The sequence below is a fragment of the Podarcis melisellensis genome (genome assembly GCF_964234715.1).
Source record: "Podarcis melisellensis genome assembly, chromosome: 12".
Taxonomy (NCBI): Eukaryota; Metazoa; Chordata; class Lepidosauria; order Squamata; family Lacertidae; genus Podarcis; species Podarcis melisellensis.
Genome location: NC_138544.1, coordinates 23,325,800 through 23,349,285, shown reverse-complemented (window position 1 = coordinate 23,349,285; position 23,486 = coordinate 23,325,800). Strand labels below are relative to the sequence as shown.

The following is a 23,486-nucleotide window of genomic DNA, read 5'->3' as shown; positions in this document are numbered from 1 at the left end:
GCATATAGTACTTCCTGTTCCTCTCTATCTCTTCCTTTGACCAGAGATGGATGCAAACATGACTCCACTTGCTCCAGGTGCATGCCTGAAGCTTGTTATACAATGTAAGTACAGTGGTACCTTGGGTTACAGACATTTCAGGTTACGGACTCCGCTAACCCAGAAATAGTACCTCAGGTTAAGAACTTTACTTCAGGATGAGAACATAAATCGTGCGACGGCGCGGTGGCAGCGGGAGGCCCCATTAGCTAAAGTGGTACCTCAGGTTAAGAACGGACCTCCAGAACGAATTAAATTCTTAACCCAAGGTACCACTGTATTTTGCCTGCTCAATTTTTACTGCTGCCTTTGCTGTGAACCAATGCAAGATTAGGTAAAGGTAAAGGGACCCCTGACTATTAGGTCCAGTCGTGGCAGACTCTGGGGTTGCAGCGCTCATCTTGCTTTACTGGCCGAAGGAACCGGCATTTGTCCGCAGACAGCTTCTGGGTCATGTGGCCAGTATGACTAAGCTGCTTCTGGTGAACCAGAGCAGCACACGGAAACACCGTTTACCTTCCCACTGGAGTGGTACCTATTTATCTACTTGCACTTTGACGTGCTTTCAAACTGTTGGCAGGAGCAGGGACCGAGCAACATGAGTTCACCCCGTCATGGGGATTCGAACTGCCAACCTTCTGATCGGCAAGTCCTAGGCTCTGTGGTTTAACCCACAGCACCACCTGGGTCCCTAATGCAAGATTATAAGTAAGTAAATTATATGTGTGCCTGGTGGGGCCCGTTGTAGCCATGAATGAATGAATGAATGAATGAATGAATAAATTTATTACGGTCATAGACCAGAAAAAACATAAAAAACAACAATAGTTTACAAAGGGAATAATGGTGTCAATTAAAAATTGTAAAATTATACATAAAAGCAATACACATATGCACACACACCCACGCACACACACATATATACACATATATGCACTACAGTATATGTATAGACTTAAAAAATGGGGGGGCTTGTCCAGGGGTCAAGTCTTTTACTTTTTTACAGCTAATGCCCTCCGCTTGATCGCAGCCGCAGAAAATTTGGCCACTTTCAGTGTTACTTCTGGGTTTTTATCTCCTAGTAGGATTTTCAGCCGCTGAGATTCAGATCGACCTGGAAATTTCTGAACGATAGGGGAGATAAACAGTGACCTAATATCCCCGTAAAGGTCGCAGTGTAGCAACACATGTGAAGCCGTTTCCACCTCTTTCAGACCACATGGGCAAACTCGTTCAGCATAGGGTGTGCCCTCGTATCTGCCCTTTAGTAAGGCAGATGGCAGTACATCAAATCTGGTAAGGGTAAACGCCCGCCTGTATTTTGCGATTTGTAGATCCAGCAAATATGGTGTTAGATTAAACCCTTTTCCATAATCTTGGATAGCTGGATATTTATCTATCTTGCTCATATGGTCCTGAAGCTCTACATCTCCTATTCGCTGGCTCACCATCCTTTTAGCCTTTTCAAAACCTGAGGCTATAAGTTCTTGTGGGGAAAGCCCCAGGCCCTTCAATTTTTCATAAAGCGACAATCTCCATTTAGACTGGAACGGGTCTAGTAGAGTCAATGGAGCCACTCCCACTGGGAAAAATATGAGTTTTAGCCAGAAGTGAATCTTCAGGATCCATATCCTGGCATTAATAGGGAGTTGACCTACCTCCAGCCTGATGGCTGTGTTGGAGACACAGGTAGGTAACCCTAGTAGGGAGCGGTAAAATTTAGTTTGTACAGATTCCAGGGACTTGAGTTTTTGACAATTAAATATCTGGGTGCCATACATCAATTGTGGAAGTATTTTTGCAACAAAGACCTGGGAGGCAGCAGGAACATATTGACCTCCTTTTCTGTAAAAGAATCTTATGATAGTTCTGGAAGATCTTTGCGCATTTACAATGGAATTCTTAATCTGATGGCACCAAGATCCCTTCTCATCAAAAATTATTCCAAGATATCTAAAAGATGTTACTTGCTCAATAGGTTGGTTATTAATTTTCCATTTATGTCGGAGTTTTCTCTTGGAGAACACCATAATTTTTGATTTAGTGTAATTTATTATTAGGTGTTCAGCTTCGCAATACTCTGTAAGAGCTCGTAAAAGTTTTCTTAGACCCACACAAGAGAAGGAAATAAGTGCCGCATCATCTGCGTACAAAAGGACTGGGATTGGTATATTATTTAGGTTTGGGGGATGAGTACTTGCTTCCTCCATCTTTCCGACTAAGGAGTTTATATAGAAGTTAAATAGAATAGGGGCAAGAACACAGCCTTGCTTGACACCATGGAAACTTTGGATTTCCTTTGATAGGTTCCCATAACGGTCGCATCTAACACGGATCCGAGTATTTTCATGTAGTCTACGGATAAGAAGCAAAAGACGTCTATCGATGTTTGTGGCATTTAATTTTTCCCAAAGTCTGTGCCGGGGTATCAAATCGAAAGCTGATTTGAAATCGATAAAGGCTACATAGAGGGAGCCTCCTTTCTTTGAGGTGTATTTCTCCACTAGATGTTGCAATACCAGTCCTTGGTCTAGAGTTGATCTATGTGCCCTGAAACCAGCCTGGGCTTCCTTTAGGATGTGCTCCTGTTCCAGCCAGTCCGCAAACTTTTCACGTAAGTGAGTTGCATAAAGTTTGCTAATGATGCTTAAGAGACTGATTGGTCTGTAATTGGCTGGATCAAGTTTACAGCCTTTCTTGAATATGGGAACGATGATTGCCAATCCCCAGTCCTCTGGTATTATTGCTGTTTGGTCTATGCTGGTGAATAGGGTGGCAAGGACTGGGGCCCACCAGTCAATATTGGCTTTGAGAAGCTCAGGAGAGATATTATCTGCTCCCGGGGCTTTTCTGTGTTTGAGTGCCTGAATAAGCCTCCTGATCTCCGCAACCGACACCGGAGGCCACTCATCACCTGCCGCACACTGTATTAGTGGCTGTGTCAAAGGCAGAGCTGAATATGAAGATTGGAAAAATGCCTCCCAAGTCCCTGCAGGTATAGTATACTCCACTTCTGAGGAGGTAGATCGCACTCCATTTGCTACCAGTCTCCAGAAGGTGGCCGAGTCTCTCTCTCTGGATGCATCTATTAGGCATTTCCATTCTCTTTTCTGTGCCAGGAGTTTTTTGTTTTTGATCAAGATTTTATAATTTCGTTTATCTTCAAACCAGACCGTGGGGAGTTGGGGTAAATTGGCAGATCTATAATTGTTGTATTTTTTCAGTAAGTTTAGCTTCATGTCCTGACATTCTTGATCAAACCATGGTTTGGAGTTTTTATATACTGAGGATTGCCTACTTGACCTGTTCCTTTTTTCCTTCAGGGAATCTTGAAGGAGTGAAATTAACTCCTGAAATAAATTTATCTTTAATTCATGGCTTAAGGAAGTTATAAGGTTTTCTCTCTTAGTGAGGAATTCCTTTGAGCATAGCCTACTTGAAATTTCCTTATGCAGTTCATCTGTCCATCTGATACGAGAATATCTGAGCTCCAAAGCTGTAGGGCTCGAATGTTCGATTTTCTCAGCGCAGGATAAATCCTTTCCCGCAGCTACGAGTGCACTTAATGGCAGATGGTCACTGTCTAAGCGCTCCTCCACTTTGCATTCCAGAACTTTGTTTTGAAGATCATACGACACGATTATATAATCAATTGTGGAGGCGCCATTGTTAGATATAAATGTGAATTCTCCGACCTTCTCCCCCTCTGTACGGCCATTTAGTATAACCAAGTCCAACTTGTTGACCAAGTGTAATAGGCATAAGCCGGCATAATTGCAGCCTTTATCCTTTGAGATTCTAGCTGGTATTGAGTGGGCTTCCTCTATAATGGGGGCTGTTTCATGGAAATGGGCATACAAAGCCTCATCAGATTGTCCAGTTCTGGCATTTAGGTCGCCTGCCACCACTACAGAGGCATCAGGAAATTGATTTGATAGTTTGTCAAGATACTGTTCTAACTGAGCCCAAGTATTTCTTATCAGTCTTTTCTCTCTTTGTGGGGGTAGGTATACGTTAATCAGCAGCAAGCTGTGGGTTCTCCACTGTACTTGCACAGCTGTGGCCAGATGGTCTAGTGGGTCTAGTTTTTTAAATATGGCCCTTAGCCTTGTTGAGATTAAAGTAACTAACCCACCTTTAACTCGCCCCCCTCTAGTACTTAAAAGACCTGGGAGGCAGAACGCAGAAAAGCCATTTAACTCCACTTCACTTGTGCTCCAGGTCTCCTGGAGAAACACAATGTCATGTCTCTGGATATATTTAGCAAAGGATTGGTCAGAAACCCTCTTTTGCCAACCTGCAATATTCCAAGTTAGCAAGGCAAGGTTGCACGTTGTCTTGCCAAAAGTTGATCTTAGTCAATTTGCCTTTGAAAGATTTTTAGGGCCTATCTTTTTATCTATTGGTTGAATTTCGTTCATTTTGGCAATGTCCATAGATGTATTATCGCCCAGGTACTCAATGGAATCAATTGAAGGGTGCAGCGTGCTAACATTAGTGATCAGTACTCCTTTTTTTGGCGAATCTACCTTGAGGTGTTCTATTTGACTGATACCAAGTTCATCCTCATCCAGGTATCTCATGCTGGTCCAAGAGCGCGTTGTGGTTGTCATAGGGATGGTTTCCTTCTTAGATGGTAGATTGTTGCTGTCCCTTACGCACTGTGTTAGATCTGTTGCTGTCAGGTTTATCTCTGCAGCTGCAGAGGTATTATAAAGGTAGTCTTTCATGGTTGCCATAGGGATGGTTTCCTTCTTAGATGGTAGTTTATCCCTTGCGCACTGTGTTAGATCTGTTGTTAACAGGTTTATCTCTGCAGTTGCAGAGGTATTATAAGAGTAATCTTTCATGGGGTCTGTCTTGGCTTTTCCAGAGAGGTTCTCTTTCTTTAATTGGTCCGTTGCCGGTTCTTTCTCTCTTACTTTTTCCTGAGCATTCATCTCTGTTAGCTTATTTCTAAGGGTCTCCAATCTTCTCAAGATCTCAGATTGGGCAAGGAAAGGCAACAATCCAAACTGATTTATTAATGCCTTTTCTTCTGGATAGAAGTTATCCGTCCCCTCATTAGGCAGTCTCATCTCCTGTCTTAGTTTCAAGGACCCTTGCTCAATATGTTCCAGTTTGTCCTTTGAGTGTCCTCTCTCCTCCTTTGGTTTACAAGTAAATCTTATCTCAGCTGTCGTAAAATCATCAGGAAACAAATTCAAACATGTGCTGTTTTCAAAATATCTTGTTACCGTTATCCTTTTCTTTAACAGCAAATGTCTTGATCTATATATATATTTAGCCAAGTTTTGATCTTTGAAAGAGGCAATCACTCGCAGAGAGTATCCATTGTAGAATATGAAATCTACTGAGGTAATGTCATTTAATTTTATTTTTCCTGGCAGCATATCATCTAAAGTATTCACAAAATGCACCGAGCGTTCTTCCTGTGTAAGGAAGCCCTTTGGCTTCGGGTAGTTTAGAAAAGCTAACTTCCTATCTGCCAGTATCAGTTTCCATCCTTTATCCTGGGACAGATCTTGCCCTGCTACTGGCTCATCTTGAGATCTGCCATAATCAATGGTATGGGATGAGTCTTCTTTAATATTTATGGATCCTTGAGGTTTCAGCATAGGGCACCCGGGTAGTGATTCCGTTTCCTCACTTGTTTTGTTAGGCAGCAATGGTGTTTCTTTCAAAGACTTCAGCTGGATCTTTTTTTCTGGATCCACACTGTTGTTCTCTCTGCTGCCATGTATAGCAGGTTTGTTAGAGTTTGTTTTTGATTTTGTTGGGATCAGCTTATATAGTCTTTTCCAACATACTTTACATGCACGTCGGTTTATAGCAGATTTCCTTGCAGTTTTTATGTTCTTACTTTTCTTTTTAGTTTCAGCTTTCTTCTTATGGGATCTCTTACTGATGCCTTGCTTCTTTTGATTTACTTCGATAGGAAATTCGGTTTTGGGGACAGAGACATACAACCCTATGTCCTTTCCTTGGTGTAAGTGATTTTCCGCTGATGATCCTTGTGTGCACTTGCTGGTTGCTGGTTGCTTTGTATATTCTGGCTCTTGAGGGGTGGTTGGTGGATCAACACCATGGAATTCTGAGCCTTTAGCTTGGAGGGGATAATTTTCCACTAGTGTCAGGAGCAGCCCATTTGTTATTGTTAAATATTTTTTCATAGCTGCCAGATCCAGATTTATAGAGAGCAGCCAGTCCTGAGGATAGCAGTCATTGTTTTCCGTCTGGGAGCCCATAGATGAAGTCTGGGATTTCTGGGAGTTTCGGGTTTCTTCCTGTAACTCTGAAGATAATATCTCAGCCAAGACTATTTCATGGGCCAGGCTCATTGTATTTCTATTTTGGTTGTTATTCTCCGAGTCCTGTATTCCTCTAGAGGAGGTTGAGTGATCTTGAGCAGCAGAGGGAAAAAGAAGGGCCTCATCCTGCTTCAACTCAACCATCTCAGCCATCTTTTGCTCATTTCCATTTCCATTCTCGTTGTCCCTTGTATGTGAAAAGTATTGCGTGATTTTACTCTGTTTCTCATAACACTCCTGGAACAATGGGCTTGTCACTATCCCCAGGTCCCTACGTTTCTTTCTTGTAAGTACCATTTGTAAATCTTTGTTACCAATCAGGGGTTATTCTTCCTATTTCAAAAACTATGTCTCTTAGGAAGTCGGAAACTCCACCCAGCTGTAGACTAAGGTCCAAATTGAGGCAAGATTTGGGATAGCTGTTTGTAATTTGATAGCTTATAGTTCAGAGCATAACACGGAGTTGGCAATAAATCAGCTGTCACCCGTTTTCCTTATTGTCGGTCAGACTTGAGGAGAGTGGCAGCGTGGGGAGTAAACCCTCCGGACATTAAGATAACAAGGTAACAAGAAGGGCTTTTTTTTTTTAGAAGCAACAAGCTTCTACTACTAAAACTACTAAGCTAAAAGAACTACTAAAACTATTTAAAAACTCTGGAGGAGTTATAATATATTATAAAAGGGGTTTCAAAGGTTGGCTCGGTGTCGAGCCTATTTAAAAAGCAAATTTAAGAACTTGCCTCAGATAACCTCCAGAACTGTTGTAGCCATGGGAGCGCCTGGCGGGGCCTGCCATAGCTGTGAGTAGGCCTGGCGAGGCTGGCTAAGACCTGGTGAGGCCCACCATGGCTCCCATACAGATTGGCGCCTACAATACAGCTAAAGAGGAAAGTGGAGGAAGTAGGCCTGCCATACATCCATATTTCCTTGACTTGGATTTCAAAGGTGGAATTGATGTCCGGGGTGTGTGTGTGTGGGCGGGGGGAGGTTTCAAGAGGCACTTTGTCCTGGATCATAGGCAAATCGTAAAATTGTGCTTTTCTTTGGTGTGTTTTTTTTTTTTGTTGTTGTTGTAAAAAATAGCTCAACAACTTTCAGGTTTTCCTTTAAGGCTCAATTTGGGGGGGGGGTGTTCCTTAAAACAAACTCAACTAATTTTGGGGTGTCCTAGTTTTTACTTGAAATATGGCAGCCCTAGCCCTAGGAGGAACAGAAAGAGATACCACTAAATAGTATTACACAAGCCACACATTTACTGACAGACTTTAACATGAGCATCAACAAAAACCACAGTGGAAGGGATAGCCTTAGCTTTTCAGTATGAAATTCCCTCAAGGAGACTGCCCTAGGTAGCCAGCTGCAATGTCCCCTGAGGTTGTGGCAAATCAAAATGGCGGCTCCACAGAAGCCTCTGGTATGGTGACATCCAATTTGTGTGCTTAGCTGCTGCATACAAATGGCTGGCCATAGGGTGCATCTGTCACACAGATGCAGTTTTAAGCAGTTTCTGTGCCACTCTGTTTTCAAGTGAGGTATGCCTGAATTTTTGTTGTGCTGCCTTCATAACAACTCTGTAGACAACACACTGCAAGAGTTTTGAGCTCCTGTGCTATTCCACTATTCTTATGAAGTCTGTTTAGTCTTCATCAGAACTGTCTCTTGCGCTGACCAAGCATTTATCATGCACAAATCTTCTTAGAAACTGATAATAAATACTGGCCTTTTGGACAACCATGGATCCTATAATTCCATTGTTTTAAAAACTGAGGCAGTTGTTGAGGATTTTAACATCATTATCATGTTTCATGGTGAAACCGAGAAAAGAGCAATCTCTGTTGAGAATCAGAACAGGATGTTGGCTGGTGTTACGAAGATAAAATATTCAAATATTTATGTAAGGAAGTCAAAGGAAAGTATGTATGTTTATGATGAGTGATCCCAACCAAGCCCATATAAACACAATATTGGGTGATTCTGTAGTTACCAGCGTAACATTTGTAAGCTTTTTTTTACTAATATATAATTTTTACATTATTTGAACACGAATTGACATCAAACTATTTGTGTGCTAACTGGCTTGATCATCCCTAGGAAATGTCACAGGCAGCTTAAATGATTTCTTTTTATTGTGTTTTACTAGGGGCTGCCACCCCTGCTGGTTCTCTCACCAACCCTCACTCCTTTGTTATCCCCTTCCTTCCCTCCCTTTCCTTCCCCCACCACTGCCACCCACAGCTCACCCCAAATCCCACCTCCTTCCCCCACAACTCGGCCAAACAGCTCTTCTCTGCTAATTTTTGAATGCGACGTCAGGGGAGTGGGTGAACTCTTGGTTGGAGGATGGATGGCGGCTAACAGATTGAGGTTGAATCCTGATAAGACAGAAGTCCTGTTTTGGGGGGACAGGAGGCAGGAGGGTGTGGAGGACTCCTTGGTCCTGAATGGGGTTACTGTGCCCCTGAAGTCAATGGGGTTACTGTGCCTGGGAGTCATTCTGGACTCACAGCTGTCCGTGGAGGCACAGGTCAATTCTGTGTCCAGGGCAGCTGTTTACCAGTTCCATCTGGTGCATGTTCTGGTTATCTCTCGCTTGGACTACTGCAATGCGCTCTATGTGGGGCTACCTTTGAAGGTGACTCAGAAACTACAACTAATCCAGAATGTGGCAGCTAGACTGGTGACAGGGAGCAGCCGCCGAGACCATATAACACCAGTCTTGAAAGACCTACACTGGCTTCCAGTACGTTTCCAAGCACAACTCATAGTGTTGGTGCTGACCTTTAAAGCCCTAAATGGCCTCAGCCCAGTATACCTGAAGGAGCGTCTCCACTCCATCGTTCTGCCCCGACACTGAGGTCCAGCGCCGAGGGCCTTCTGGCAGTTCCCTCGCTGTGAGAAGCCAAGTTACAGGGAACTAGGCAGAGGGCTTTCTCGGTAGTGGCACCTGCCCTGTGGAACCCCCTCCCACCAGATGTCAAAGAGAAAAATAACTATCAAACTTTTAGAAGACCTCTGAAGGCAGCCCTGTTTAGGGAAGCTTTTAATGTTTAATAGATTATTGTATTTTAGTGTTGTGTTGGAAGCCGTCCAGAGTGGCTGGGGAAACCCAGCCAGATGGGCGGGTTATAAATAATAAATTATAATTATATTATTATTATTATCCTCTCTGACAATTAACATGGTGCCTCACAGAGTTCTTTGCCAAACCACTCTCTCAAGTGCATCCCACCCTTCTTCAAAGACACCTTCCTCAGCAGGTCGCCTGGGCTGCCCCCCACCTGCACCACTTGCTCACTTGCCTCTTTTCTTTTGTCACACTACCGTTGGTGTGGCCCACCAACATTAAATTGTAGGAAGTTGGCAGCATACCTAAAGCAAATGTCTCCGCTATTAAAGAGTATGCTAGGGAATTTATACACAAGCACATTCATCAGCATCAGTTGGCACGTCTGCCTATTTTCATCTGATGAAAAGCAGAGGGTGTGATATTCTCTGCCCCTTTCTTGAACTGCATAGCACTGCCCTGACATGTAGGTGTTCTGCATATGCATGGAAGCATACAAGGGCCTTCAGGCACTGGCATCCATCTCCACAGCAATTTGATATTAAATGTAATAGGCTGTTTAGCAGACCTTGCAGGTTTGGTGAATTAGATTGGAGTAATCACTTACATTATCACTATCAAACTTTTATTTCAGTCACAGACCAACATAAGATAAAACATATGGATAAACTGAATACATAAGACTTAAAACAGGTAAGGAATAAAAACTAGCAATTAAAAGGTGATTATATCATACATAATTAAAAAGATAGAAACATTGCATGTTCTTGCATTTTGGACCCAGTTTGTGGCACAAACCATCCTTCGACGAATATCCATCATGGCAGTGCAGAATCTAGCAACTGAGTATGTAACATCTGGGTTTTCATCTTAAAGTAGCAGGGAGGTATAAAGTTATGTGCGACCTGGGAATTTATGTACTACAGGTAAGATGAACCTAGCTCGTATATCTGTATGGTATTGGCAGTAAAAAAAAAAGGCATGTTCTGTTGTTTCAACTTAGTTTCTGGAGTTCAAAGGCTTTATTCATGCAGGAACTGTTTATAGGCTGTGTGGAGCTAAGAAAGAGAAAGAGGAAACATCTTGTCTGGAGAGAACAGCAAACGAAAAATGGCTCAGCTTTTAAGGGTGGAGTTAACTTAGACAAAGAAGCTTCAAACAGGGTGGCTGGGTCACTAGACAAACAGTGCTCTCATGTGGTTTAAAGTACCGTAACAAATGCATTAACTACTAATGCCTGATGGCAGCGTCCCTGTAACACACGGGTTAATTTATATAACAAAAATTGAGAGGCCTGATGGCAGTCACACCGTGTTATTTGAAATCCCCAGTGCCAACTGAATAGATTGCTCAGCCGTCTTCAATGGTATTCTATAATTATTTCAGTGGGCACTAAGATCATCATAATTGAAAGCAATATTTTGAAGTAAGACCTGTGGAAGCCTGCATTCAGGCATAGCACTGCCATAGGGTTCGTTTTATGCTCAGACTTTGAGACCAACAGGCTACTCTCAAATCATTTGTTGATCTGAATGACTTTATCATCTAATTTGTAGTCATTAATGATCCCTGGTTGCTGCTTCCTGGAAAGGCATAATAAAGTGCTGGGCGCTGTGCTCCTGTTCCATTTTTTATAATTGCCTGCAACTTACTGCAGTTCCCCTGAGCTTCAGTTAGGAAAGGACGGCTATTCTTGGCGTTGTGCATCAGATTGTTTTTCCCCCTGTGTTTTCATATTCATATCCATTTTGTTTAAAGAGGAACCAACATAGGCTTCTCTTAATCTCTGCTTTTTTGGATCAGAAAAGCAATTAAAAAGAACAAATCTGTTTCTCACGCACAAACACACACACTGTGCTAATGTGCAGTGTGAAAATCACATTCAGCTGTGCAACTGCAGAGGCCTCCTTTTGCAGGATCTGAAATAGATACAAAATACTACATTTTACAATGTGCCATGCAACCCTTTATTTTTAGAACATCCTACTGTGTTCAGTGGAGCTACTCCCAAGTGAGTGGACTGTGCCCTCAATTACTTATTTTCATTTCTAACGCTTCATTCATATATATATATATATATATATATATATATATATAATCTAACATTCCTCAAAGTAACCAATTAAAATATGAATACCATCAATAAAAATACCTTAGCTGCCTCATAGCAACTTTAGCCTGGCCTAGCAAGCCCTGAAAATAACATTTTAAAGGGAATGGAGAATGAAAAAATTCAGACCTTGGCAAGCGTATTGAAAAAGTGGGTTCTGGAGTTGGGTGTGGGAATAAGGACACTTCCTTTACAGGATCTTATTTTAAATAGCTGTACGAAATAGGACTGAGCTTTTAAAACAAGAAACATCATGCCATTCCAGATGTTTGCTTAAAAAAAAATTATGCCCTGCTTTTTCACGTGTCTCAAAGCAACTTACAAAGGAAAAAACAAAGCAAATTAAAACAGAAAAATAAGAACCTGATGTCTGAAACTTTGCAGGGAGTATATAGATCCACATTCACTATGTTGTGTGCAATTTGATTCCTTGCAGAAAGCTGGGGAAGATGTTTGAATATATTAGTGAGTGGACAGGTTAGCTTGCATGGCTAGAATCAGCTGCATATGAAATTACAATGTTGCATCATAGAAATGGCCCCAACCAGCACTCTGGAAAATTAAGGATTACTGAAATTTCCCAACAAGGCTATCTCCATAATGAATGCAGGATTACTATTTTTTATGGGTGTTTTTTTACCCTTCCTGACAGTACATTTGATATGCATTGCTCTGTCTCATTATGTCAGCTGCAGGGTTAGGAATAAACAAATTTATCAATATAACCAGAGAGAATGGGACTGACAAAAGCTGAATGCAACTGGCGAGGTGCCCGTTTGCAAAGGCAGGGCAGAGATACAGAAGCAGGGCAGGATAAAGACATTGCGCTGCCTGAGGCAAAGGACAAGGTGACCCTTTTCATTCCCACCAGAGGGACAGCATCTTCCCCACTCTTGAGGGGAGCAGGCTAGCTCAGGGAGCAATGGCCCCATATAACATCTAGAATCTGCAACCTGAGGCAGCTGCCTCACTTTGCCTAATGGTAGGCCTGGCACTGTTTGGAACCCGAAGAGAACCAGCAGGTATTGGATTGTAGACAGTCCCTACTTCAAGCAACTATTCAAGCAAATAAATTGTATGTGGTGGAAGAGTTAGTTGCATGGACAAGCAGTGATTTTGCAATTTTACTTCCAGACATGCATATGTCCCACAGCTAAACCCAGTTCTCAAGCTACTAATCACTTGTGGGTCTCCTCCCTATGAAAAGATACCCCTGCAGCCGAGTTAGAAAAGCAAGAAGATCCACTGAACCCTTTTATCACTATGGGACATAGTTTTTTTGGATCAGATGACGGAGTGTGAAGGAGTGAATGTAATTAATGAGTTGATACTTACTGACTGGTGTACAAAATGAGTTGCTGAAGCAGCACTGAAACAGCCTTCAGGGTCTGGTATTTCTGGCTTCTTTATGAAAGCCAAACAACCAGGGAAAATGTGCTACATCAGTGGTTCCCAATTAAGTACTTCAGACCCCCTGTTTTGTTTTGAAACCAAGCCATGGACCCCCTACTTTTGAAAATGTTGTTATCTTTGTACAGTGGTGCCTTGGTTCTCAAACTTGTCCGTTCCAAAACCAAAGTGTTCCAAAACCAAGGTGCGCTTTCCCATAGAAAGTAATGCAAAATGGATTAATCCGTTCCAGACTTTTAAAAACAACCCCTAAAACATAAATTTAGCATGAATTTTACTAACAAGACCATTGATCCATAAAATGAAAGCAATAAACAATTGTACTGCAGTCACACAATCAATCAAACAGTAGCTGAACTGGGTTCCCCACAGTCACAAAAACAAAAAAAGAGCCACAAAAACAAAAATGCAAAATAAATAGCAAAAACAGACAGACCTCAGAGTAACACTCAAAACTGAAGTGTGGCACTCAAATCAGAAGTGTAACACAAAACGGAGCACATTTGGCTTCCACCAAAAAAGTTTGCAAACCAGAACACTTCTGGGTTTGCAGTATTTGGGTTCCAAGTTGTTTGAGTACCAAGGTGTTTGAGAACCAAGGTACCACTGTCGTAGTTTTTGTTATGTGAATGGTGCCACCATACCCTCTAACATGTCATAGCACAAAACAGAGCCGCATGTTTTCTGGGCGGAACTCTCATGCGAGAGTATGGCATTCAAAAACTTACATACCCATCAACTGTCTTGAACACCCTGTTTTGGGGCACCATGTTTTCAATGTGAGCAAACACTCCCCCCAGAAAATGGGATGTCTGACAGTTAACAGGTTGACTTGGTGGGTTATGTAGACCCCTTGGGGTCCACAGACCATCCATTGGGGACCACTATGCTACAGCACACCTCAGCTTCTGACCCCACAATAGTACCAGCACAGAAGTTGCTGGAAATAAACTCAGTTTGGGGGCGGGGGAGGTGGCTGCCTTTTGGTTCAGAGCCTCTTCTATGTGAAAACATAGAGCAATAAAGGGGAGTTCATTAGAACAAGTTTGTCTGCCTATCCACACTGCAGTGCCCTGGTTCGGACTGTGGCCAGGATACGTGGAATGAATTAGGCATGTAGGGTCATTCACACACTTGGCATTTTTTTTAGGAGTTAGCAGACACAGATCTAGGAAGCTGCCTTATACCCAGTCAGACCACTGGTCCATCTACCTCAGTATAGGCTACACTGACTGGCAGCAGCTCTCTGGAGTTTCAGGCAGGGGTTTCTCCCAGTCTTAGAGACTGGTCTTGTTGGCATCTGCAGACAAGACAGATGCTCCACCTCTGACTTACAGCCCTTCCCAGATCCTGATGTAGGGATGAGTAGGGGGCTTTGGCCTTGCATTGCAGACCTGCTCTAGACTCCTCTCCCTGCTCCCAACACCTATTTGCTTGGGAAGCAGAACGTCCATTAGTGCAAAGGTCAAATGGGCTGCAGTCCTTTTCAGAGTTGTGTGAGGGGGCCAGAAGATACAGCAGAGAATTCACAATGCAGTCAGAAAGCCATCATGCCCGGAAGCTGAGGTCCAGCGCCGAGGGCCTTCTGGTGGTTCCCTCACTGAGTGAGGTTACAGGGAACCAGGCAGAGGGCCTTCTCGGTGATGGAGCCCACCCTGTGGAATGCCGTCCCATCAGATGTCAAGGAAAGAAACAACTACCTGCCTTTTACAAGACATCTGAAGGCAGCCCTGTTTAGGGAAATTTTTAATGTTTGATGTTTTATTGTATTTTTAATATTTTGTTGGAAGCCACCCAGAGTGGCTGGGGAAACCCAGCCAGATGGGCGGGGTATAAATAATAAATTATTATTTGACCAAAGCCACTGAGGTGCTTTTGAAAATAAGCTTGGGTTTGTAGCATAGCAGGGCTTAGAGCTGTGAAATCAACAGAACTACATTCAACATCTGTTTGGGACAAATGCATTTGATCCTTGCAGTCTTTTCTGAGACTCTTTTTTAAAAAAAAAATTATTGAATTTTCAAATTATAACATTGAATTAAGATTTGTGGAAAATTTGTTAATTTATATATATATATTGCCTCCCCCCTCTTTGGCTTCCCCGTATTTCTGTATTGGTTTATTAAACAAATTCTATATCCTGCTGATTTTGCCTCTTATATATAGTTGTGAAAGTTTAGTCAAAACCTGCCAATGAGTCCAAATCTTTATACTGTCTTTTTATATAGTTTATAAATGGTTCCCACTCTTTTTTTGAAATCGATGTTGTCTCTCTCATGTATCCTCTGTCAGCTTAGCCAGTTCCACGTAGTCCATAAGCTTAGCTTGCCATTCTTCCTTTGTTGGCGTTTTCCCTGTTTTCCATACTTGTACTGTATTAATAAAATTCTTGCTGCTGTTGTCGCATACATAAACAATCTCCAATTTCCCTCTCTTATATCATGATCTAAAATTCCAAGCAGGAAAGATTCTGTTTTTTTAACAAAAGTTTTTTTCAACATTTTTTTCAATTCATTAGATATCATTTCCCAATATTCTTTAACCTTCTTGCATTCCCATTATACCTTTTCTGAGACTACGTGTAAATAATCAGCGCGGTCATTTTGCTCCTCTGTTTTTATCATGATATGCCCGAGACATATAAGTACCACAGCTCACTTTTAGTGCTTCTCTTGTGCATGCAGATGATCTCCAAGTTCAATTCTTGAAATCTCCAGGTCAGGTTGGGAAACTCTATAGTTGGGAACCTTTGACAGCTCCTGCCAGTTTGGCTCCACAATTCTGGCTTGATTTAGTCTTAAGACCGTCTCCTATGTTCCTGGGTATCTAATCTGCTTGTTATCTTCATGTTATCCAGAGACTTGGATTTTTTTTTTTAAATGGATGGCACATATAAAACCAATGAGCCTATTTATTGCTCATATTGCTTATTGAACAAAGTAGACAAAAAAAGAAACAAAATTATTTCACAATAGTTTGTGACAGATCGTGCAATGCAGAGACAGATTGGCTTGCATCTGTGATACAAAAGCAAGCATTTCCTCACTGTTGGTGTAGGATCTTGCCTTTGCTTTAGCACTGTCCGTATCTCTCTCAAGGGGACTGCAGCTTCTTGCTGAGCCATCATATCAGTTGGCTCAGTAACCAGACAGTCACTGCGCCCACTTCCAAAGAAAGCCGTGTAAGCCATGCTTATCAGCCTTTTCAGCGTGTACTATGATAAGATTATAATTCTGAAGATTCTGAAGGGGGAGGACAATGAACTGCTCAACTATAACTAGCACGACAGTGTGTTTGTGTGGAATTACGGGTGGCTAATATATTGGTAACTGGGTGTGGTGTCCAAATACCTTGCTAACCTTTGCTCACAGTACTTAACGTTTGCAGTTTGTCAAGGACAAGACGGTTTGCCTGCTTTGTAAAAACCATGCATGCTAGTTTCCCATAGACATGGTGGGCCACTGTGAGAGTCAGATGTTGGATTGGATGGGATTTTATGTTCCTGGTCCTAATACTTAATTGTGGTCACAAGGAAGTGGGCACACAATTTGGTTATGAAGAAGCAACATTCATCTAGTATTAAATCAGGCAACCTTACATAAGCTTGCTTGGAAGTAAATCTGGCCGAGAGTAATGGGACTTAGTTCTGTGTAATACCTCTAGGGATGCAGTATTAAAGAAGACACAGGCTGAACCGTATCACGTTAACACAGAAATAAAGCTATTAAAATTATTCCTGTATCTCCCTCCATACTGCTGTTTTGCTGGATCTGTGGCACTCATTAAAATATTTCACATCCTCACATCAGTCTCCCATATTTGTTCATCCAGTCTTCACAAATGCCAATCTTTGATTTTATATAACGTTGGCATTTAATACCTTTTCACATCGTTGACCTATATTTGTCTGCCAAGGTATTTCGGTCAGTGGAGCATCTCAAAAATGGGAAAAGGCTATTGTTAGCACCATGTTTAGGGAAGTTCTTGCTCATTCCCCCACTTTACCATCTTACCAATGACTCCCATGTAGGTAAATTCATTCCCGGAACAAAATGTTAAAGCAGCATAGAGCTATAGCATGGGCCTGCATTAATCAGGCTATACAACGGGTTCATTGTTGATGTGTGTGGTTTTTTAAGGAATATATTTTTCAAGGTCTGTATTGTATTACACCATTTGTTCTATGCAAGAACAAGAGTGTAGGAAGGCAAAAATGAGCCGACTCTAAATCTAAGGCTGTAATACTAAGGTCATCACACTCCTTGGGAAAGGGTCCCTTTTAAAGGATTTTAACCTTAAATTCTGCACTAGGAGTTCTAGAACTTTGATGTCTTCTGCTGAGGGCCAGTCAATGAATAATGATAATGAATTAAACAGCTAGCACCTTGCTGCCCTTCCCTGACCATCCAAATTGGCTGTCTCACTCTGTTCAATGATTGGGCCAGCCCTGTGTCTGACCCCTTTGGGGTCGGCACCTATATGATGAGATGGATGCCATTGGGAGAAGATGCAGCTATCTGCACCAGTGTGGTGTAGTGCTTAAGAGCGGTAGACTCGTAATCTGGTGAACCGGGTTCGCTTCCCTGCTCCTCCACATGCAGCTTCTGGGTGACCTTGGGCCAGTCACACTTCTTTGAAGTCTCTCAGCCTCACTCACCTCACAGAGTGTTTGTTGTGGGGGAGGAAGGGAAAAGGAGAATGTTAGCCGCTTTGAGACTCCTTCGGGTAGTGATAAAGCGGGATATCAAATCCAAACTCCTCCTCTTCTTCTTCTGCTCCGCAACACCAGCAGAAAAGAAGATAACTGAAAGTATAGAGATCCATAGCAACAAGGCCAGTACCACCAGCAGCTGGAACTTCCAGGAGCCTGGGGGGAAAGAGGACTCGTCCTCCAATTTCCCCTTTACTGCTGTTAGTCTCCTTCGGAGAAATGATGAGTGTAGGGCTAGATCTAGACACATCAAACAAGCGTTTCAGGAAAACTCGTTCTAAACTTCATAAAAGGAAATCACGTTGGCGAAAGACGGGACTCCACTGTGATATAACGTATATAAAGCACTTTTCCTTTGCCAATGTAGCTGAGTCCTAGGTGATTTCTAGACTCCTGAACAGGCTCTGCAGTACATTTAAGCCAGGCTGCTGAGTCTCTGTGCATCTGGAATTATATTGTCTGTTAACTTTCCTCTTGCTCTGTATTTATATGTATCTAAGTCTAGATTATTTCTTTTGCGAGTGGGATGCAGGTGGCGCTATTGTCTAAATTAATGAGCCTCTTGGGCTTGCCGATCAGAAGGTTGGTGGTTTGAATCCGTGCGACGGGGTGAGCTCCCGTTTCTCTGTCCCAGCTCCTGCCAACTTAGCAGTTTGAAAGCATGTCACTGCAAGTAGATAGATAGGTACCACTGTGGCAAGAAAGTAAACAACATTTCCGTGTGCTCTGGCTTCTGTCACAGTGTCCCATTGCACCAGAAGCAGTTTAGTCATGCTGGCCACGCGACCCGGAAAGCTGTCTGTGGACAAATGCCGGCTCCCTCGGCCTGAAATCGAGACGAGCGCCACAACCCCATAGTCGCCTTTGACTGGACGTAACCGTCCAGGGGTCCTTTACCTTTACCTTATTTCTTTTGCCATACCAAATTTATCATCTGTTTAGTAACTTGTTGGTTTTGGTCTCATTTGAATTTATTGATATGTTTTGTCAACTGTTTTCTTCCCCTCCCCGCCCCCAAATGCTGAATTCTCCCATGTTAAGAGAACTGTATAGCTCCTCTACTCTATACCTGATTTATGTCAGCAAATTAATTGTTTTAAGATGGAGCGCCACCTAGGGGCTGTTGCTGCTAGAGCGATGCTTTTGAAGGCAAAGCAATTCCAGTGTCTAAGGAAAGGATGCATGGGAGAATTTACAATTATTGTGAACCGATGGCGTTTGGTTTTTAATTAGGTAGTCCAAGGGAATAAATGGGCTATTGCTTAAAAGTGATTGGCTTGTTATTGGGGTTAATTCACTTGCAAATCATCAAAAAGTAACCGCAGGGTTCCTTCCCAATAAACTTGGTATGCAAGTTGCATTTTTTTTGGAAATGTCACATTCAATTCAGTTTGCTCCAATGCAGAACCCATGTGCACAGTGATATACGCAGGATTTTGGATGCTCCTGGCTCTCCTCCTTCTAGGGAATGGAAAAGGTATGAATAAAAATTAAAGGAAATGATGATTATGTTGAATACAGCGAAGAAGAGGCATGAAAGAGGTGCCCAGGAATTCAGTGTGCACACATTATTCTACATGTGCACTGCCTGTGCATGCTATCCAACGAACTACTTCTCATTTCCTCTGAAGTCTGTCCTTGCCAGGGCTGGACGACATTTAAAGTTTGCAGGAGACTGCGCTGAGCCTCTCAAAGCCAGCATTCACATTTAGGCTGTACAACACGGAGACACGGGCAAAGGTTACAGTACAGCTTCCCTGCATTGCAACGCCTATCTGATTCCCCTTTCCTTTTCAGCCAGGCTGGCCAAACTCAAATTTCACATCAATTCCACAATAAAAGCAAACCCAGAAACTCAACCTGCTGTGAACCAGCAGTGTGGCTCCTTACCAAGCCACTTAAACAAAGAGCTCCTTTTCAAACGTCTTCCGCTATCCATAATGCATGTTACCATAAAATGTCCAGGTTGCTAATTCGCTTGGATGAAAGCATCTACCTGGAGGAAAGGCTTATTTCTGCAATTGTTCTAGATCTACATAAAATATGCACAGGGAAGAAAGGTTATAAACGCATATTCATATTTTTGTTTCAGGATTGGTAACCCAGAACTTAATGCTATAAAAAATGACCTTTCGGTCTTTTTCACAGTAGCAATGGCAGTTTGTGATATCCCTTTATTATAGAAATTAGAATTTTTTTTAAAAAAAAATCTGTGGCTTTGAGTTCTGTTTAACTCTTTTGTGTGCATCTTTAAAAGGTATTCATGAAATATCTGATTTCAGGGATTAGTGCAGCCTTCATTACTATGCATGAAAAACGAGATGAAATACCACGTTTTTGGCAGCTGTTTCCACTGGATAAGCATCCACTCACCCAGCTTGATTTAACATTTTGTTACTGCAGCTTTACGTTGCACATTTGATTTAGTACTGGCAGAATTATGCTGGAAGAACGGCAATGGAAAGACAGGGCTATAGAAGAAAGAATCTGGCAACTCCTGATTACTGATCCTCTTGAAATCACGGATTTGTCTGCCTACGAGGGCCCAAATTAGGGTCTTTCATCCTAATCCTTATCTCCAAATCAGGAGCAGCTGCTGCAGAGCTCCTATTTAGTTTATTTATTTCAGAAAACCTATCTCCCGCCCTTCTGATGCATTTGCATCATTCAAGGACGCATGCAGCAATAACAATTCTAATATATATATAAATTGAGACAGGCTCAGCAGCCGAAAACTTTCCAAAATGGAGGTTGGTGTCCATTTGTGTCACTTTCTCAGTACCCTGCCTTATCCTTTCCATAAGGCAGAAATATTTTCCCCACTGGCACCATTACTGTGTTGAAAGTACTGTACAAAAGTGCAAAGCAGCCTCTAAATGCCTGTAGTGTGGAAACACAACAGCCCAAGGCTATGTTTTACATGGCAGCTGTGTGAAGGAAATGACAGCAATGCCCATAGAGTTGAGGACTAAGATGTACAGCAGAGGACAATGTGGTAGGGAGCAGCACATTCTGGGTCGCCTTTCTACCTTCTGTAGGGAAAGGGACCAATCTGGAGTCTAGCACACCCCAGTTTATAATTTCTTCCTGAGCCGTTGGATCTGATCTGTGGGGTGCCTGTAGGCCTACTAACTCTTTCCTGATCCAGTGTGCTGCATCTTTTCCTTCTATCAGATGTTTATCCATGGATCATGATGAATGGAAATCAACTGGAGAAGACCAGACTCAACGGGCGTTGAGGAACCAGAAAGGCTAGCAGCTGCTCCTGCAAAGAAAGGATATGTAAGTAAGGCATCAATCTTTGGAGGCAACTGCAGTGAACGCCATTACAAAATCCTGACTTTATAATATAATTGCAACTTTGGAATGGTTTCAGGCTGCAAGGTTCAACCTGGGTGAATCCAGAGGTCAGGTGTCATTTTCTTATGAGTAACAAGTAAAGGAGGAATGGTTAGGACCATAAGGGTTTGGGGCCATTGCACTGGAGCAAAACTGTTTATTGAGGTTTTCAACTAAGTATGGACAGAACAGATAATGTAAGAAAACAGTAACATAAACATGCATATGAACTGAAATATAAATTACCATAAACATTTCTTTTGCAGGTGGCAACATGGAAGATAACCAAAGTGGATATTGATGGAGAGGAGTCTATTCACGTGAAAAGTATGTATTTCAAAAAGCACCTCCGCTAACTGTTATAGAGGCTCATATTTAATTCCATGCACAGTGCCACACATCTATGTATAACTGACTTCTAGAAATACATTCTCCCCCCTTAAATGGATTGCCTTATTTCTTTATGTCACATACTAAATGCATACATTCCTTGTTGGAAAATGTCTGAAATGTGGAAGTAATTTGAATGCTCGGGGGCGGGGAAGGGATGCTTGAAAATGAAACGTAAACTGCATTCTAAAATTTGGCTTTAATTAGCACACTGCAGATTAACAGTGGCAATTTGAAATTATCTCTCCAAATCAAGGCTGTTTCCATAGTGATGGCTGATTCCCAAGACCTGCTGTGTCAATTTGTCATGAGCAGCCAAAGACAAGAAGGAAATGCTAGGCTCTCTCAGGCCATAGCAAAGGCTACCCAGATCTATCCAAAATGCTTGATCGGTCTGCAAGTACTTGCCTCTATCTAGAGCTTTGTCCCATAAGAGCAGAGCCAGCCCAAGACATTTTGGCACCTGAGGCGAATCACAGAATGACACCCCCCTCACCCTGCCACCAGGGAAAAAGGGGTGAGTGAAGATCTACATCAGGAACAAGGAGGAGATAAAGATCTACTTTGAGAACAGGAAGGAGGAGGGACCAGCAGTGCCTCCTATTTGTCAAGAGGCCACTGTACAGGTGGGATGGCAGTGCTGCCTAGGAGGCGGCAGGTGGCAGATCTATCCTCCAAGATGCACATCACAGCTGTTGCTGTTGGGATCTCAAATTTCAGCAGCACCTTGTGTGGCACCAGAATCTGGCACCCCCCCTCACCTCCTGTGGACTGTCTTGCCAGAGTGGTGCATGCTCTGGTTATCTCCCGCTTGGACTACTGCAATGCGTTCTACGTTGGGCTACCTTTGAAGGTGACCTGGAAACTACAACTAATCCAGAAGGTGGCAGCTAGACTGGTGACTGGGAGTGGCCGCCAAGACCACATAACACCGGTCCTGAAAGACCTACATTGGCTCCCAGTACGTTTCCGGGCACAATTCAAAGTGTTGGTGCTGACCTTTAAAGCCCTAAACAACCTGGGCCCAGTATACCTGAAGGAGCGTCTCCACCCCCATCGTTCAGCCCAGTCCAGCTCTGAGGGCCTTCTGGCGGTTCCCTCACTGTGAGAAGTGAGGTTAAAGGAAACCAGGCAAGGGCCTTCTTGGTAGTGGTGCCCGCCCTGTGGAACGCCCTCCCACCAGATGTCAAGGAAATAAACAACTGCCTGGCTTTCGGAAGGCATCTGAAGGCAGCCCTGTTTAGGGAATTTTTTAATATCTGATGAATTATTGCATTATAGTATTTTGCTGGAAGCCACCCAGAGTGGCTGGGGAAACCCAGCCAGATGGGTGGGGCATATATTATTATTATTATTATTATTAATAATAATAATAATAATTAATAATAAATTGTACAAAATAGTTGCAGCACACTCTAGGCTCTGCACCCAGTGTAATTTGGGGTCAAGAGCCCCTAAATCTGCCTCTGATCAGTGAAAGGCAAGTGTGCTTCCACAGCTGCTGCCCTGCTCGACATACTGATGAACCTCAGGTATGTTTTAAATCGCCCAGGGGGGAGTTGGATGTCCATACAGCAAAAGGGATGGGGGGGGATAAGGAGCCCTTTCGATGATTTGCTATGTTTGATGGGATGGTGAAGGTACTGCAGTCATGGAATTGTAGAGTTGGAAGGGACCTGCCCCAAGGGCCATTTAGTCCACCCCACTGCAGTGCAGGGATCTCAACTAAAGCATCCATGACAGAGGACCATCAGCCTCTGCTTTGTGTTGTTTAGTCGTTTAGTTGTGTCCGACTCTTCATGACCCCATAGACCAGAGCACGCCAGGCACCTCTGTCTTCCACTGCCTCCCGCAGGTTGGTCAGACCAGTGGCGTAGCGTGGGTTGTCAGCACCCGGGGCAAGGCAAGTAATTTGCGCCCCCTAACCCGTGGATTTTAGCACTCGAGTGCGAGGGCGTCCCCCAGATGTTGCACCCGGCCCCCCTGCACCCCCCACGCTACGCCACTGGGGCTGGGGGCCAGCGAAGGAGCCAAGGACCCCCCCCAAAGGCTCAGCAGGAATTTATTAAATTTATCATTTGCGGAGCCCCCGCGGGCTGAGGCAGCCGAAGC

The 23,486-nt window shown here is 43.0% G+C and overlaps 1 long non-coding RNA gene across 1 annotated transcript; it reads left to right on the top strand.

Moving 5' to 3' along the window:
* Nucleotides 1-22,515, top strand: LOC309353831. The gene is made up of 3 exons (XR_014162038.1): nucleotides 1-104; nucleotides 20,820-20,927; nucleotides 21,251-22,515. It is a non-coding gene; the product is annotated as an uncharacterized lncRNA (long non-coding RNA).
* Nucleotides 22,516-23,486: the final 971 nt, after the last annotated feature.